Source organism: Saimiri boliviensis, chromosome 17 (assembly GCF_048565385.1).
Source record: "Saimiri boliviensis isolate mSaiBol1 chromosome 17, mSaiBol1.pri, whole genome shotgun sequence".
In the NCBI taxonomy this organism is placed as follows: Eukaryota; Metazoa; Chordata; class Mammalia; order Primates; family Cebidae; genus Saimiri; species Saimiri boliviensis.
Window position 1 is genome coordinate 55850156 of NC_133465.1, and position 5705 is coordinate 55855860.

At 49.0% G+C, this 5705-nt stretch overlaps 1 pseudogene; it reads right to left on the reverse strand.

The window, feature by feature from the left end:
- Positions 1-3094: 3094 nt before the first annotated feature.
- Positions 3095-4589, reverse strand: LOC101040369 (transmembrane protein 184C pseudogene; annotated as a pseudogene).
- Positions 4590-5705: the final 1116 nt, after the last annotated feature.

The following is a 5705-nucleotide window of genomic DNA, read 5'->3' on the forward strand; positions in this document are numbered from 1 at the left end:
GCTCACCTATCGATACAGCACAAGGTAGATGTTCCCTTTAAAAGTTAATGGGGAGCTCAGCACTCACACTGGCCCAATGTCACAGTCAAGCCCGTGGATGTGGAGCTTACAGGAACTCCAGAGCCAGGTAAGGAACTTACATCAAGCCAGGAACAGGCCACAGCTCAGCCTCCAGAGCACCCCGAGGAGGTGAACTCTTCCTCAACCCAAATTGAGGCCCCAGCTCAGACACCAGAGCACCCTGAGAAGAGGAAACCTTCTGCATCCCAGCAAGAGACCTCAGCTGAGCCTCCAGGGCCTCCAGTGGAGGCTGAACATTCCCCCAGTGAGCAGGAGCAGCCCGCTGAGCCTTTTGAGGCTTCTGGGAAGCTTGAACCTTCTCAGACCCAGGAGAAGACCGCAGTTCAGCCTCCCAAAGAGATGGAAGCCTCTGCAATCCAAAGGCAGACACAAAATGAGACTCCAGGTTCTCTCACGGAGACTGAACCTTCTCCAGTGAGCAGGAGCAGCCAGCTCAGCCTTCCGAGTTTCCTGCGGGGCTGAACCTTCTCTGACCCAGCAGGAGGCCCCAGCTCAGCCTCCAGAGTCCTCTACGGAAAGTCTAGCTCAAGCCCCACCGAATCATGAGCTGACAGTTCAACCTCCAGAGGAGGATCAAGCTGATGACAACTTGCCGAACATTACAATTCAACCTACAGATGTGGAGATTACCATAACTTCAGAGCCTGCCAAGGAGACAGAATCGTTCCAAGCCCAGCAGGAGGCCCCGACTCAGGATCTAGAGGAGGTGGAACCTTTGCAAACCAACAGGAGGCCCCAACTGAACCTCCAGGTCCTCCTATGGAGCCTGAAGTTTCCCCCAGTGAGCAGGAGCAGCCAGCTCAGCCTTCTGAAACTTCTGGGGAGCTTGAAACTTCTCAGACTGAGGAGAAGACCCCAGCTCAGCCTCCCAAAGAAATGGAACCTTCTGCAATCCAAGAGGAGACCCCAACAGACCCTCCTGGTCCTCCTATAGAGCCTGAACCTTCCCCAAATGAGCAGGAGCAGCCAGCTAAGTCTTCTGAATCTTCTGGGGAGCTTGAACCTTCTCAGACCCAGGAGGAGACCCAAGCTCAGCCTCCCAAAGAGATGGAGCTTTCTGCAATCCAAGAGGAGACCCCAACGGAGCCTCCAGGTCCTCCTACGGAGCCTGAACTTTCCCCAGTGAGCAGGAGCAGCCAGCTAAGTCTTCTGAATCTTCTGGGGAGCTTGAACCTTCTCAGGCCCAGGAGGAGACCCCAGCTCAGCCTCCCAAAGTGATGGAACATTCTACAATCCAAGAGGAGACCTGAACTGAGCCTCAGGGTCCTCCCGTGGAGTTTGAACCTTCTCCAGTGAACAGGAGCAGCCAGCTCAGCCTTCTGAGTTTCCTGCGGGGGGCTGAACCTTCTCTGATCCAGCAGGAGGCCCCAGCCCAGCCTCCAGAGTCTACGGAAAGTCTAGCTCTAGCTCCACGAATCATGAGCTGACAGTTCAACCTCCAGATGAGGATCAAGCTCATTATAACTTGCCCAACATTACAATTAAACATACAGATATGGAGATTACCATAACTTCAGAGCCTACCAAGGAGATCGGATCTTCCCAAGTCCAGCAGGAGGCCCCGACTCAGCCTCTAGTGGAGGTGGAACCTTCTGCAACCCAACAGAAGGTCCCAAATGAACCTCCAGGTCCTCCTACGGAGCCTCAACTTTCCCCCTGTAAGCAGGAGCAGCCAGCTCAGCCTTCTATATGTTCTGGGGAGCTTGAACCTTCTCAAACCCAGGAGGAGACACCAGCTCAGCCTCCGAATGAGAATCAACCTTCTGCAATCCAAGAGGAGACCCCAACTGAGCCTCCATGTCCTCCTATGGAGCCTGAACCTTCCCAGAGTGAGCAGGAGCAGCCAGCTCAGCCTTCTGAGTTTACTGCAGGGCTGAACCTTCTCTGACCCAGCAGGAGGCCCAAGCTCAGCCTCCAGAGTCCTCTACGGAAAGTCTAGCTCTAGCTCTACCGAATCATGAGCTGACAGTTCAACCTCCAGATGAGGATCAAGCTCATTATAACTTGCCCAACATTACAATCCAACCTGCAGATGTGGAGATTACCATAACTTCAGAGCCTGCCAAGGAGACAGAATCTTCCCAAGCCCAGCAGGAGGCCCCAACTCAGCCTCTAGAGGAGGTGGAACCTTCTGTAACCCAACAGGGGGCCCCAACGGAGCCTCCCCCCTTACCTATGGAGATTCAACTTTCCCCCAGTGAGCAGGAGCAGCCAGCTCAGCCTTCTTTTTTTTTTTTTTTAATGATAAATTCTTATTTATTGTAAGACATTCATTTGAGAAATAGAGATGTAATTGTTTGTTAGATAAACTTATATGGCGCATGATTAGTTCCACTAATTTGTATTTCCGCATTATGCTTTCTGTTAATTCCAGAGCATTATATTCATGCCGCAGTGGTAGGAAGTGCTGATCTTTAAAAAAAAAAAAAAAAAAAAAAAAAAAAAAATCCATCCTCTTAATAAAGCAGTGTAACATCAGGAAGATTTAGTTGGGGTCATTGTCTACCATTTGAGTATGTGATACTCGAATGTTAAGAAATCACATCTAAGTCTAGGAAATTTAGACCAATTATTTTTGATATACAAAACTTACATATATAAATCCAGTAGTTGTACCTGGCTTTCAGCTATTTTTGTGTTGACATTTTCCATCTTTTTTTTTTTGAGACGGAGTTTCGCTCTTGTTACCCAGGCTGGAGTGCAATGGCACGATCTCAGCTCACCACAACCTCCGCCTCCTGGGTTCAGGCAATTCTCCTGCCTCAGCCTCCTAAGTAGCTGGGATTACAGGCACGCGCCACCACGCCCAGCTAGTTTTTTGTATTTTTTTTTTAGTAGAGACGGGGTTTCACCATGTTGACCAGGATGGTCTCGATCTCTCGACCTCGTGATCCACCTGCCTCGGCCTCCCAAAGTGCTGGGATTACAAGCTTGAGCCACCGCGCCCGGCCTGACATTTTCCATCTTTTATGGTTTGTCCCAAGCACAAAATCCATGAGATATCAGGTAATGATGTAATATAGTAGTTGCACAGTTTGCTTTTCCATACTGTTCAGGAATCCACGGATTTATCTGAAGATTCTTTTTTCTCTCCTGTAGTATCACTAAGTATTTCATCAGATATCTTAGCTGTAGTAGGTGCAGTCTGGGGAGTCACAGTGTGTCCAAACCCTTGGTAGTGACCCATGGGTGAAGGTGGCATAGAAGAAGCAATGGAAATTGCATCTTGTGATGACGATGATAATAAGTTTGTATGTTCATTTTGATCTTGATCCTCGGGAAACATTTTTTTCCTGGGATGTTCCCTGACTGTCTGTCCAACATGCCTTACTTGCTCAGTAATATCATCTGTAATATCTGAGACATCCCACATGGCAAGAAAGGAATCAAAACGTGAACCCTCTTCTGCTTCTTGGACATATGGTTTATATGAGAATGTGTAATGCTGAGCAATGGCAGCAAGGAACATCTCAATATAGATGATAAAGTCCTGGAGTCCTGTGGCCACAGCTTCTATGGTTTGCCATTCCCACGTATGCTTTTCAGAAATAACGCCAACTTTTACCAACAAAGCAATAACTACTGCTTGCCAAAAAGAAACGAAAACCACCAGCTTTACACAAAGAAATTTGCCAACAGGTTGGATTGGGCTCAGTTCTTCCTTTAGTACTTTATAAAATAGCAGGAGACAATACATGCAAACACCTGTGACATGTTGTTTAGTATAACTAAGTGAGTCCAAGCATTTGAAAAGCTAAAGTTCCCTTCGTCATATATACCAAGCAGCTCACTGATTAAAGCAACAATGGTGGTGAAAGGCCTGACAACTGTGTACTGCAATATGCCTAGTTTGCACCTAAACAGCAATACTTCTCCCATAGCCCATGATGGACAGCAACATAAAGGAGGGAAATGTTTCTGCTGATCTTTGGCTTCAAGGATTAATACCAGATTTGGATACCGATTCGTTAGATAATTGGTAAGGAATCCCATAAAGTTGTAAATTACATAAGCTTCCTAGCATTCTCTGCAGGTATCCACATATATTGCAATGCTGGGATATTTCAACACTATCCAACTATCTAAACGGTAAATGGGTACCATCCAAAGAATCCTCATTATTGGTTTTTGTAGTTCAGGTTGTGTATAGTGCAGTAAGTGTTGCAATATCACCCACAGCGACATAGGTATAGTCAACAGCAAAAAGATCCCAGCAATAAACCAAGCCTTGGTGTGTATTCCAACCTCCAGTTTCTGTAATTCGCAGACACACAGGGGAACCGCCCCCACTATGGACACCAGGTAGAGGACCACTGCTGAAGGTCGAGTCCACTGTCTCCAGTTCCTCCAGGGACAAGTGCAAGGCATGGTTTTGCACGAATCAGATCTGGTTAGCAAGGGAAAAAAGCTTGAAGAGATTGTAATGGGGAGCCCTGTTCTCTGGCTGTTTTGTCAACTCGCATACTACGGAGAAAAAGCTGTCAGGCGACTTTACTAACAGCTCGAGCCGCCTCCTGGACCAGCGCTGTGTCTTCTGCTGCTGCTGCTCCTGCAAATGTGGCCATTCAGGGTGCTATCGGGGAGCAGTGCGGGCAACATCCTTTCTTCCCCATCCCTTATCTACTCGGTTCTACTGCGGTGGAATCCCAGGCAGAGCCGCTGCCCTCACCTGGGGATCGCCCAGAGCTCTGCGTCTACCATGTCTTCCAGAAGAGCAGCGCCGACCAGGAACCGGCCTCTAGGGACCCAGCGCACTCCAGTTCTGTCTTGCAGCTGCTGTCTAGTCGCTCTTTTCCTTGGGGATCGAGCTCCTTACCTCCCGCACTGGCAGGTGTCTCTTCACGTGATTCTGCTAGTAAGTAAAGTCCTAGGACCTCCTCACTCACTCGGATGGGACATCCCCTACTCAGCTCAGCCTTCTAAATCTTCTGAGAAGCTTGAACCTTCTCAGACCCAGGAGGAGACCCCAGCTCAGCCTGCCAAAGAGATGGAACATTCTGCAATCCAAGAGCTGACCCCAACTGAGCCTTCAGGTCCTCCAGTGGAGGCTGAAGGTTCCCCCAGTGAGCAGGAGCAGCCAGCTTTGCCTTCTGAGTTTCTTGTGTGGCCTGAACCTTCTCTGATCCAACAGGAGGCCCCAGCTGAGCCTCCAGAGTCCTCTATGGAATGTCTAGCTCAAGCTCCACAAATCATGAGCTGACAGTTCAACCTCCAGATGAGGATCAAGCTCATTATAACTTCCTGAACATTACAATTAAACCTGCAGATGTGCAGATTACCATAACTTCAGAGCCTACCAAGGAGAAAGAATCTTCCCAAGCCCAGCAGGAGTCTCGGATTCAGCTCTAGGGGAGGTGGAACATTCTGCATACCAACAGGAGGCCCCAGTGGAATATCCAGGACTACCTATGGAGCCTGAACTTTCCCCCAGTGAGCAGGAGCAGAGAGCTCATCCTTCTAAAACTTCTGGGGAGCTTGAACCTTCTGAGACCCAGGAAAAGACCCCAGGTCATCCTCCCAAAGAAATGGAACCTTCTGCAATCCAAGAAGAGACCCCAGTGGAGCCTCCCAGTCCTCCTGTGGAGCCTGAACCTTCCCCCAGTGAGCAGGAGCAGCCAGCTCAG